This window comes from Camelina sativa, chromosome 4 (genome assembly GCF_000633955.1).
Source record: "Camelina sativa cultivar DH55 chromosome 4, Cs, whole genome shotgun sequence".
NCBI classification, from domain to species: Eukaryota; Viridiplantae; Streptophyta; class Magnoliopsida; order Brassicales; family Brassicaceae; genus Camelina; species Camelina sativa.
The window spans coordinates 19,022,832-19,034,495 of NC_025688.1; the positions used below are offsets into that span (position 1 = coordinate 19,022,832).

Consider the following 11,664-nt stretch of genomic DNA (forward strand, 5'->3'; position numbering starts at 1 on the left):
GTGGAGGTCGGTCATACTCCTCTGGTGGTCGCGGTCGTGGTCGTGTGAATGCAGCATCTGCCACTGTTAACAATGCACTCTCTCTTGTCCCTACTGATCAAATCTCCGCACTCATCACGTTGCTTCAGAATCAACAGAGTCAACTCTCTACGGAGAGATTGTCTGATAAAACAGATCTTACTGATGTTATTATAGACACTGGTGCTTTGCATCACATGACAAGTTATTTGTCTTTGTTGCGTAATACTCTTGATATAGTTCCTTCTGCGGTTACTTTTCCCGATGATACTGCTTCTCGTGCTACAAAAATAGGAACCTTATAATTGAATAGGGACTATTCTTTGTCCAATGTTCTCTATGTTCCCAACTTCACTTGTACTTTGATTTCGGTGTCTCGCCTTCTTAAACAAACCGGCTGCATTGCTATTTTCACTCATACCCTATGTGTTTTACAGGACCGTTTTACGAGGACCCTGATTGGCGCCGGTGAAGAGCGAGAGGGGGTCTACTACTTCAAGGGTGTCAAGGTTGCACACACTCATCAATCTAGCAAGGGAAACATTTCTCCTTCTGTTTTATGGCATCGTCGTCTTGGTCATCCTTCCTACAAAGTTCTTTTTACATTACCGGTTTTTGATAGTTTGAAAGTTAATTTCGGTGATACACATTCATGTGATATCTGTTTTCGTGCTAAACAAACACATACTGTTTTTCATGAAAGTATTAATAAAGCTTCGAATCCCTTTGGTTTAATACACTGCGATGTTTGGGGACCCTATCGCACTCTTTCTTCTTGTGGAGCTGCTTATTTCTTAACTATTGTTGATGACTACTCCAGAGCTGTGTGGATTTATCTTATGTTAGCCAAGTCTGAAGTCAAAAATTTAATACACAATTTTTGTGCAATGAGTAACAAACAGTTTGGCCGTCCTGTCAAAGCTGTTCGTACGGAAAATGGGACTGAGTCTATGGCTCTTTCTTCTTTCTTTCGACAACATGGAATTGAACATCAGACATCGTGCGTTGATACACCACAGCAGAATGGCCGAGTGGAACGGAAACACTGCCACATCCTCAACGTTGCCCCGACCCTTCTCTTTCAAGCTCAACTTCCTGTTCTGTTCTGGGGAGAGAGTGTGTTGACAACTGCTCATCTGATTAATCGCACCCCTACTCCTCTGCTTCACGGAAAGACTCTGTATGAAATGCTTTATGGGACTTCTCCTACTTATGACTTACTTCGCACGTTTGGTTGTCTGTGTTATTCTCACAAGCGTCCGCGTGATAAGGACAAGTTCAGTGATCACAGCAGAAAATGTATCTTTGTTGGCTATCCTTATGGTAAGAAAGCTTGGAGGCTCTACGACATTCAGAGGAAGGAATTTTTTACGAGTCGTGATGTTATTTTTCTTGAAGATCAGTTTCCCGGTGTTTCCCATCCTACTCATTTATCATCTCCTATGTCGCCTCCATCTTGCATTATTGATGACTGGTCACCCGATTTACGTCCCTCTGCTCAGTTGTTGACACTGGTTCCTCCTTTGCAGTCTCTACCAGACTCTGTTTCACCGAGTACTTTATCTCCTCCTGACTCTGTTCCTGATCCATTACCAGTTCCTGATACTATTTCTCCCTCTACGGTTTCTCCTAACAGTCTGTTACTCCAGTTGCTTCATCACATCTCTCTCCTCGGTCGGCTGATACACAGATAGTTGAGTCTCCATCTTCTCCTACTTTAGTTTCCCCTGTGCTATCTGATACTTCTGATGCTTCATCACCTAGTCTTCCTCAGTTACTCGGTCGTGGTCATCAGGTGAGCAAACCTTCTGTTCTACTTAAAGACTACATTGTCAAGACTTCACATCTACAAGCTTCCCCCTCTCTCGCTTCATCGTCTCCTAATCCTGGTTCTCCTCATTCGGTCCCAGGTAACACACCCTATCCCATCGTCAATTACCTTTCGCAAGCTAATTTTTCCTCAGGACACAAAGCTTTCTTGGCTGCGATTACTTCTGCTGTTGAACCTACTAGCTTTAAAGAAGCAATTTTGGACGATGTTTGGAATAACTCTATGGATGATGAGTATTCTTCTCTTACAATGCAACACACATGGGATGAAACAACTCTTCCTCCCGGCAAGACAGCGATTGGTAGTAAATGGGTGTATGAGATCAAGCATCATTCCAATGGTAAGATTGCTTGCTACAAATCTTGCTTGGTGGCTCTTGGAAATCGTCAACGTGAAGGACTCGACTACACTGATACGTTTGCTCTGGTTGTTAAGCCTACAACTGTGCCAGTTCTACTTGAGATTGCGGCTGCCAAACGATGGGAGGTTCACCAAATGGATGTTCAGAATGCGTTTTTACATGGTGATTTGCATGAGGAGGTTTATATGAAGTTCCCTCCGGGTTTTGAGAATCCGGATCCTACTAAGGTGTGTCGACTGCGTAAGGCCATCTACGGGTTTAAGCAGGCGCCTCAATGTTGGTTCGCTAAGTTGAGTACTGCATTAAAGACTTATGGTTTTAAGCAAAGCAGACCTGATTACTCTCATTTTTCTTACATGAAAGGGAAAATTTGTCTACATATCTTAGTTTATGTGGATGATTTTGTCATCTCCGGTAATGATATCTCTACTATTCAGCGGTTTAATAACTACCTAAGTCAGTGTTTTCACATGAAGGACTTAGGGAAACTCAAGTACATTATTGGCATTGAAGTAGCTCGGAATATAGAAGGCATCTTTATTTCGCAACGTAAATACGCTTTGGATATCATCACCGAGACTGGTCTCCTTGGCTCCAAACCTGCGCCTACTCCTATGGAGGTTAATCATAAACTTCTTTGGGATGATAGTCACTTCTATGACAAACCAGAGGCTTATCGTCTTTTGGTGGGACGACTCATTTACTTGACTTTCACCAGACCCGAGTTGTGTTATGCTGTTCACATTTTGTCCCAGTTTATGAAGGCGCCTCGTCAAGCTCATTGGGAAGCAGTCATTCATACGGTTCACTATCTTAAGGGTTCTCCAGGTCAAGGTATTCTTCTTCGCGCTGACTCTGATCTTCGTCTAACGGCTTATTGTGATGCTGATTGGAATGGTTGTGCGTTAACTCGTCGCTCTCTTAGTGCCTACATTGTTCTTCTTGGATCCTCTCCGATTTCTTGGAAGACAAATAAACAGGATACTGTGTCTCAGTCTTCTGCTGAATCGGAAGATCGTGCTTTGGCCTTCACTTTGATAAAACTTAAGTGGCTGAAGCAGTTATTGTCTACGTTTGATGTCAGTCATCCTCAACCGATGCGGATGTTTTGTGACAGTCAATCGGCCTTGTATATTGCCGCTAACCCCGTTTTTCATGAACGAACCAAACACGTTGAATCAGATTGTCATTTCGTTCGAGATGCTGTTCAAGACAAGCTTATCACTACTGATCACATTACTAATAAGGAGCAGCCTGCCGATATTCTCACTGAAGCTCTTCCTGCTTCAACATTTGACTACTTGCTTTCCAAGTTGGAGATTCAAGATCTTTCCCCTCCAACTTGAGGGGGGTATAGAGATAAGGATCACTACATTATAGAGATAAGGATCGCTGCATCTTCTTGTAATCTACTTAGTATTTAGGCTTATCGTATATTCCTGATACTTAGGATCTCCCCTGTATAAATACCTTTGTTGATCTATCAATAATACAGAACATACTTTCATTCATAACAAGAACATAATGCTCATCACTCCAAATACAAAGAAAAACAAATCCAGTTAAGAAAACAAAAGACAAGAACCATGTCTATCTTCCTTTGTTTCCTCTTTCTCTTGCCTCTCTTTTTGTTCATATTCAAATTCCTTTTACCTTCGGCTTCTGGAAAGAAGCTTCCTCCGGGACCTAAGGGTCTCCCGATCATAGGAAACTTGCACCAGATTGGAAGATTGCATCACAGCTCTCTTCACAAGCTTTCTTTAGAACATGGACCAGTTATGCTTCTCCGTTTCGGTGTCGTCCCTATGGCCGTGTTCTCTTCCAAGGAAGCAGCTAAAGAAGTTCTCAAGACTCATGACTTAGAGACTTGCACCCGTCCTAAGCTGGTCGCCAACAGGTTGTTTACTCACAACTTCAAAGACATTGGTTTCACTCAGTCTGGTGAGGAATGGCGAGAGATGAAAAATCTCGTGGGGCTTGAGCTCTTCAGTCCAAAGAAGCACAAATCTTTCAGGTATATCAGAGAGGATGAGGGTTACTTGCTGGTCAAGAAACTATCAGAATCTGCTCTAACACAATATTAGTGAATTTGAGAAAATCCCTTTTCTCCTACACGGCCGGTATCATATTTAGAGTCGCCTTTGGACAAACTTGAAGAGCTGGTGGTAGAGGCAGAAACCAACGTTTGCAGCTTGGCATTCAATGACTTCTTCCCCACAGGTCTCGGTTGGCTTGTAGACCGGATCTCCGGTCAGCATGCGAGGATGAACAAAGCCTTTACAGAACTTACCAATTTCTTTCACCATGTGATAGACGACATTTTGAAGACCAAACAAGTTCAAGATCACTCAGATCTCGTCACGGCCATGTTGGATATGATCGACAGACCCGCTAAATTTGGTTATTTAAAGATCACTTCCGATCATCTCATAGCAATGATGTCGGTGAGTGCATATAATCTCTACTTAGTTCCAAAATTTTAGAGTTATATTTTGGAGATAAAGTTATTTGTTTGGATAGAAAGTTAACTCACAATATAGACATAAATTTTGCTTTGATTAGTGCATTTATTCATCTTTTTCTGATTCATTTTTCTTTTCTCTAAAAGTTTTAAAACTCTAAATTACGTATGTTAGGATGTGGTTTTGGCGGGAGTGAATGGAGGAATAGTCACAATGATATGGACGATGACAGAGCTAATAAGATATCCAAGAGTAATGACGAAACTCCAAGAATAGATTCGAGCAACACTTGTGTTGTAAATGTTTGCTTCATATGGGCTTATTTGGTCTGAACCATGAACTGGGCCCATATTGATGTGTAGCCCATACAGGATCTTGGTTGTGTGGTCTGCAAGGGTAAACCGACATAAGCTCTAGGGTTTCACTATATAAGGGAACCTAGGGTTGAAGAAACATGAAGTAATCACAAAGACGCACTAAAGAAGCTGGTGGTACGTTGGTGGCGGCTGTAGGGCACAGCGCAGGGCGCTGTGCAGGGCAGACGCAGAGACGTAGGGCGCAGTGCAGAGAGCATGCGCAAGGCGTCGTACAGAGAGCTTGAAGCTGTGCGTAGGGCGTCATACAGAGAGCTTGAAGCTGTGCGCAGAACCATGATAAAGAAGCAGAAGCTTGGTTGGGGTCGAAGGGCTGAGAGCCGGACATAAGGTGAAGCTGCTTCTTTGGGGTTCTGGAGGTGTTTCAGGGTTATACATGGAGGGGAGAGCTGAACCAGAGACAAAAAGAGGAGAAGAAGAAAAGCTAGATCTACTATGTTTTCTTCTTCAGGTTTCTTTGTAGTTACTCTCTAAGCTTTGTATATGTAACACTGTGTAAACCTTGGTTGATTGATAGTGGATGTTTGTGGGAGAAGGTTCCCACACGAGATGTACCCTCTGCATGAGGGGAACTCGTTAAATCTCTGTGTTATGTTTATGTTATGTTATTGATCTGTGAAGTAGACGAGGAGTAGGGGCAGAGTTGCGGTAGGCAATTCACTACAGAGGTGAATTGGGGTATGCGATTCTCAACAACTTGGATCCAACAAAGAGAGAATCACAGAAGAGGATCTAGAGAAGGTTGAGTACTTAACGCCTGTGATCAAAGAAACTTTCAGGTTACATCCACCAGCTCCTCTCTTGCTACCAAGAGAAACAATTTCTGACATCGAGATTCAAGGCTATCACATTCCCAATAACTCCAATATCAAGATCAACACTTACGCGATAGGACGTGATCCCAAATGTTGGACTAACCCTGAAGAATTCAATCCGGAGAGGTTTTCCGATACCTCTATTAACTACAAGGGTCAGCATTACGAGCTCTTGCCCTTTGGAGCCAGTCGTAGGAGTTGTCCCGGTATGACCTTGGGAGTCACCATTCTTGAGCTTGGCCTTCTTAATCTCCTTTACTTCTTCGATTGGAGTTTGCCCAATGATGACATTGACATGGAAGAAGACGGAGCGTTGAACATCGGCAAGAAAGTCCCTCTCAAGCTCGTACCAACTCTTCCATCATCACTCGTGAATAAATAAGATCAAGATTTGTATGTTTGCCACTTTGCCTCTATCGTAGTACATCTGGTTTTTCTTTCTTATTCAATTTGTTTTGTCTTACGTTTATCCTCCTGGTTGACTTGTATTGCGAAATTAGTATACATCCATGTTTTATCATCAATAAAAACTTGTGTTGTTATAAAATTTCACTTATGGAAACGGCAGCGTTGTCATCTAAGACTCCGGAGGGCGAGGAGGAACCCTCTCAAATATAAGATATCGTCCCATATCGTGATTATAAGAGTTCTGCGTACACTCTCTCTGCTCTAGCACTATTCGCATCAAATGCAAAACACTTGACAAGGTAGAAACAAACTTGATAATCTTTCACGCTACCAAAATTTCAAGTGTTTTTTTTAATTTAAAATCTTAAAAACATTCATTTATTTTTTTGGTTCATCATTTTTCAACAAAAATTTATCTACTTCACTATTTAATCATAGAGTTGATTTTTTTTTTGGGTTGATTTTATAAATAATAAATATGTGAAGAAAATAGTATACAATAAATTTAGAAATTTTTATTGAATTGAGATCAACAAGTTATCTCAAATATTAGTTTGCAGGTTTTGTTGAATCCTTTTTTCCACGATTTTTTATATGGTTAAAAACTTCGTATGAATTCTTTTTCATTCGGACATTCCATATTCCCCATATAATAAAAAAAAAAAATAAAAATCATCAGACCAAAATTAGTTATGATTTTTCTTTTATCTCTGTTATAAACCAATGAGAGTAAAAACTGGTTATGCAGAATTATATTAGAGTCTCATAAAAATAATATTACAACTTACATTTTCTTATAGAAGAATGTGATCCATCTAAGTTTACTAAATTAGGATAAATATAAATGTTAAGTAATTAAATTTTCTAAACTTAAGTATCAATGTAGTGGTCTAGGCACGGGAGAATGAAGAGTTTTGGTTATTATCAGAATATGGAATCATGTAGTGTAACCTTGTTCTAGACTAATTATAGAAAAAAAAAAAGGTTAGCTTAGGACTGTGATGACTTTCATATCAAAGGTGTGGTCGACGCTCTTTCTATGTTGTGAGGTGATCGTGTTCTTATTTTTATTGGTATCTTAGTCATGACGGATTAGGATCTTGATGGTTTTCATATCAAAGACATGTTAATAAAACTTATATATAAATAAATTTTGGCGGTAATTATCGACAAGAAATAGGTATGATTGTATTGTTTTAGTTCATTTTTTTCACAATCTTTTTTTTTAATTTACTGTTTAAATCGTTGAATTTCTAAAAAAAATGAATATGTGAAGAAGTTAACATACAATACATATATAAATTTTAACTGAACTGGGATTACGTTCGTTCATATGTATATTTCATGTGAATTCTTTTCCCTTCCGATGAATTATATATTCGAATATTTCCACAATCATAAAAATATATTAAAATTATCAAACCAATTTGGTTGTGTTATTTTTTTCCGTAAAATGAATTAGTTCCTCAGAAAACGTTTGGATTTGTAGTTTACCAAATTAATTGAGGTTTGCACGAATCAGTTCCACAAAAAAAATGTTTAGGTTTGTATATTACCACATAATGTTGTCGGTTTGGTTAGCTATAGAGAGAGCTTTAAATCTTAATTAATTTTTTGGGCCTTTAAATTAGTTATGTTTTTCAAGGCGTCTCTTTATGGACCCATAACCCATTAAACACCTTAGTTAATTCAATTCCTCTGTCAAAATCTTTGATTTACTTAGACCATCTTTACTGGGAATACTCAGTGGATTACTCTCACATTTGGGACCCAATATCTTATTAATAAAAAACTCATTTCTGAGTCCAACAAGTAGAGTATCGGTGCTGTGGGAAGCAATTGGAGCAACCCGCACGACGTGGCGTTTTTCGATTGGTGGAGTCAGAAATATAAAAGCTATTTTTTTTTTCCTAAATTTTTCTTTCATTCTTTCCCGACACCATCTCTCTCTTCTCTCTCGTTCGTGGGCGACAAAACAGGCGATTCTTCGCCATCAGAAAAATCAATCGATTCACATCGAATCGTTGAATTTTCCGGCTAAATCTCGATAGTTGATGGTCATCCGGAGGCTAATTGGAGTCTAAATCGGCGTAACCCTAATATTAGGAAGGGATTGAAGATTCATGCTTTGATATGTGTCGACAACTTTTTTGAGGTAACCGTTATCCTTTTCACCTGCAGAACATGTACACACTTAATGAAATCTCGGATCAAGAGAATATGAAAAAGTCTTGGCTCTGCTGTTTTGTTGTTTATATAAGAAAATTATAATCTTAATAATCGTTTTGCCTCTTCCTGAAGCTAGCAGGATGGAAGTAGCAAGATATTGAGAAGTTTGTGCAATTCAATCGCTTGGTACTTCACAAACTGAGAGTCTAAGACTCATAACCAAAGAGGTTATTACAATTTTGAAACTCCCAGTAGTGATATATAATGTGAAACTCAGATCATTTGGTAACAATGTTTCTTTTTATTACAATTTTGTACTCGGAAGTATATGCATAAAGGTATTAGCATTTGGCTAGATGTTCCTTTAGAAGTCGTAGGGCATTGAATTGCTGCTGTAGGGACTGGTTCAAGACCATTGTTACATGATGATGAGTCAGAGGACATATACACAGTGGTAGTACTATTATTGTTAAGTAAACACAGGTTAAGCTGGTCTCGTAATTTTAACTCAATGCTCTGCTTTAAGACAACGAAATTGTAACTAGAAGCTGTCTTTAACTCCTGTCTGGATTCATTAGAAACCAACTACTTTGAATCCTCTCGTTAAGGAAGAGAATAGCTTTGGATATGAGTATGATCATCATGAAACGCTTTTAGTCGCAGTGAGTTTCGATGAAGTTGTTTATCATGACTTGTTTCCGATTTTATTATCCTTTTGTTGCTCTTGGCAAGTGTTGAACTCCTTTCACTCTAGTGATTTTGCAAAGAGTATTCTCGGATATGTATTTTTAGGAAATTTATGGTTTGGTTATGTGAATGAGATTGAAATTTGATAATTAATAAACAGAATTTAAAAAAATATTATCTAAATGATTGACCAACCTTCTTTGGGGTTCTCTAGTGGAGAGATGATTTTGATTAAGTTCTCTTAGGGTTACTTAAGTTAATTTAGTATTAATTATATAATTAAGTAATATGTGAGTAACTTAGAAGGGTTGCTCCACTAATGATGCTCTTACAAAGCAAACACATGCATTGCCCCATGAATTTGCATATATATTTGCCTCTTCGCGCGAGGACTCGTCATCACTCCAAAATACAAAGACAAACAAAAGACAAGAACCATGTCTATCTTCCTATGTTTTCTCTTCCTTTTCCCTCTCTTTTTGATCATATTGAGTAAGCTTTTACCTTCCAAAAAGAAGCTTCCTCCGGGACCTACAGGTCTTCCGATCATAGGAAACTTGCACCAGCTTGGAAGATCGCTTCACAGTGTTTTTCACAAGCTCTCTTTAGAACATTGACCAGTGATGCTTCTCCGTTTCGGGGTCGTCCCTATGGCCGTGTTCTCTTCCAAGGAAGCAGCTAAAGAAGTTCTCAAAACACATGACCTAGAGACTTGCATGATATGTTACGGTTTTGACTCACTTTGACCCTGTTTATTTGATAGTTTTGTAGTTGTTTGAGTCCTTTTCAGGTTATAATAAGAGGCTAGGAAGCTAAAAGCAAGGATTGGAACAGCAGGAGCAATCGGAGCAGAAAGGAGTTGAATTGGAGCAGAAAAGCTGATTTTAGACCCAGGAGCACATGCTCCCGATTTCCGAGCACATGCTCCCAACTCTACGGATTCATGACGACACGTGGCAAGCATCTAGGCGCCGATTCCCTGCCTAATTCCCCTTATTTTAGGCGATCCTTTGTGAGAGAAAGAGGGCTGAGATCGCTTTTTAATAGGGAGATTTGAATTTGGAATCTTTCCTTATTTTTCTCTACTTGTATGCTATTTAACCTAGGGTTTTTAGGAGAGAATATATACTTTTTCTTTTTGGTTTTTGAGCGACGTTTTGTGAGGGAGAGGAAGAGCGGCTACCTTGTGAAGCATACTCTGAACCCTTTTTATTTTTATGTCATTGAATTTCTCATCTTTTGCTATGATTCATTTCTCTATGTCTGAGTAGTTTTCTTTGCTAGATTAGGGGTTTCAAAAGGGGTTTCATGGGTTAGCAACAGAACACAAATAGGGCTTTTTATAATCGATTGTCTTCACTATTGTTAGACTTAATGCTTAGGTTGATTTGATCACCCAATCTATGATTCTAGGTTTATCTATTCATCAAAAGTGTAATAGGTTGCTAGAAAAGACATTAGTGGGCAAATTATCCTAGACCTGCGAAAGTTGATGTGTAGGTGATTTGTGAACTTATCATTCCTGTTCTTTAATGCTTGTCTGCGATTCTGGGCTCAAACGACAGTTTAGGGTTTATGGACCGCCGAGCATGTGCTCCGGATGTCTGAGCACGTGCTCCGCGTTTCCGCACAGAATCGATCAGATAGAGTTATTGATACCACGACAGTGGATCAGTTTATATTTATGTTTGAGTTCTAGACTGGTACTTAATCTATGCCCTGAATAGTTGTTTAGTTGCTATCTCTGAAATTCCCGAGAATTACCCCTGATCTAGTGTTTTGCTTATTGCCTTTTTATACCGTTTTAATCGCGTTACTGTTACCAAACAAACCCAACTTTGAATTGTCTTAGCTTGAAATTGAACCAATAGAACCATAGAGTAAAACTTGGTCTTCGTGGGATTCGACCCCTAAGTACTACTTCTTTGCTGTGCACTTGCAGTAGGAAAATAGGGTTTAAAACTCTGTGTATCAGGTTTTTGGCGCCGTTGCCGGGGACCAAATTTTTACCTTTGGTTTTCGGCGAAATTACTAGACTAAGACCTTACTGATTTGTCTTTCTGCTTCTTCTTTGCGTGTGTTTCAGGTGCATGTCAAGAAGATCTACAAGAAGAAACAACACCGAAGAACTAGTTGCTTTGTCAGCCGCAGAGCTCTCTTTGGCAGAAAGAACAAACCGCAAGAACAGAAAGTTTCAATCCGTCAACATGGGTGACAACAGAAACAATGAGGATATGGCTGCCGAGTTGCAGCAACTTCGACAACAATTGGGGCAGTTGCTCTGTGCTCAACACGAAAGAGCCGCGCTGCCGCAACCATCCATTGGGGACAAGGATAACCCACATGTGTCCTACACCAACCGAGCGGCGATTGTTCCTCCTACCAATCCGAACCAAGATTTTGAGATCAAGCCACAGATGATCTCTCTAGTGAAGCAGCACCTATTTCACGGTCTCCCAGCTGAGATTCCGATGGACCACATCGAGAATTTTGAGGAGATATGTAGCACCACTGGTTCAAATGGGATACCGCCAGGCTT

The 11,664-nt window shown here is 39.7% G+C and overlaps 1 pseudogene; it reads left to right on the forward strand.

Moving 5' to 3' along the window:
• LOC104781185 lies at positions 3,797 to 6,272 on the forward strand (annotated as a pseudogene).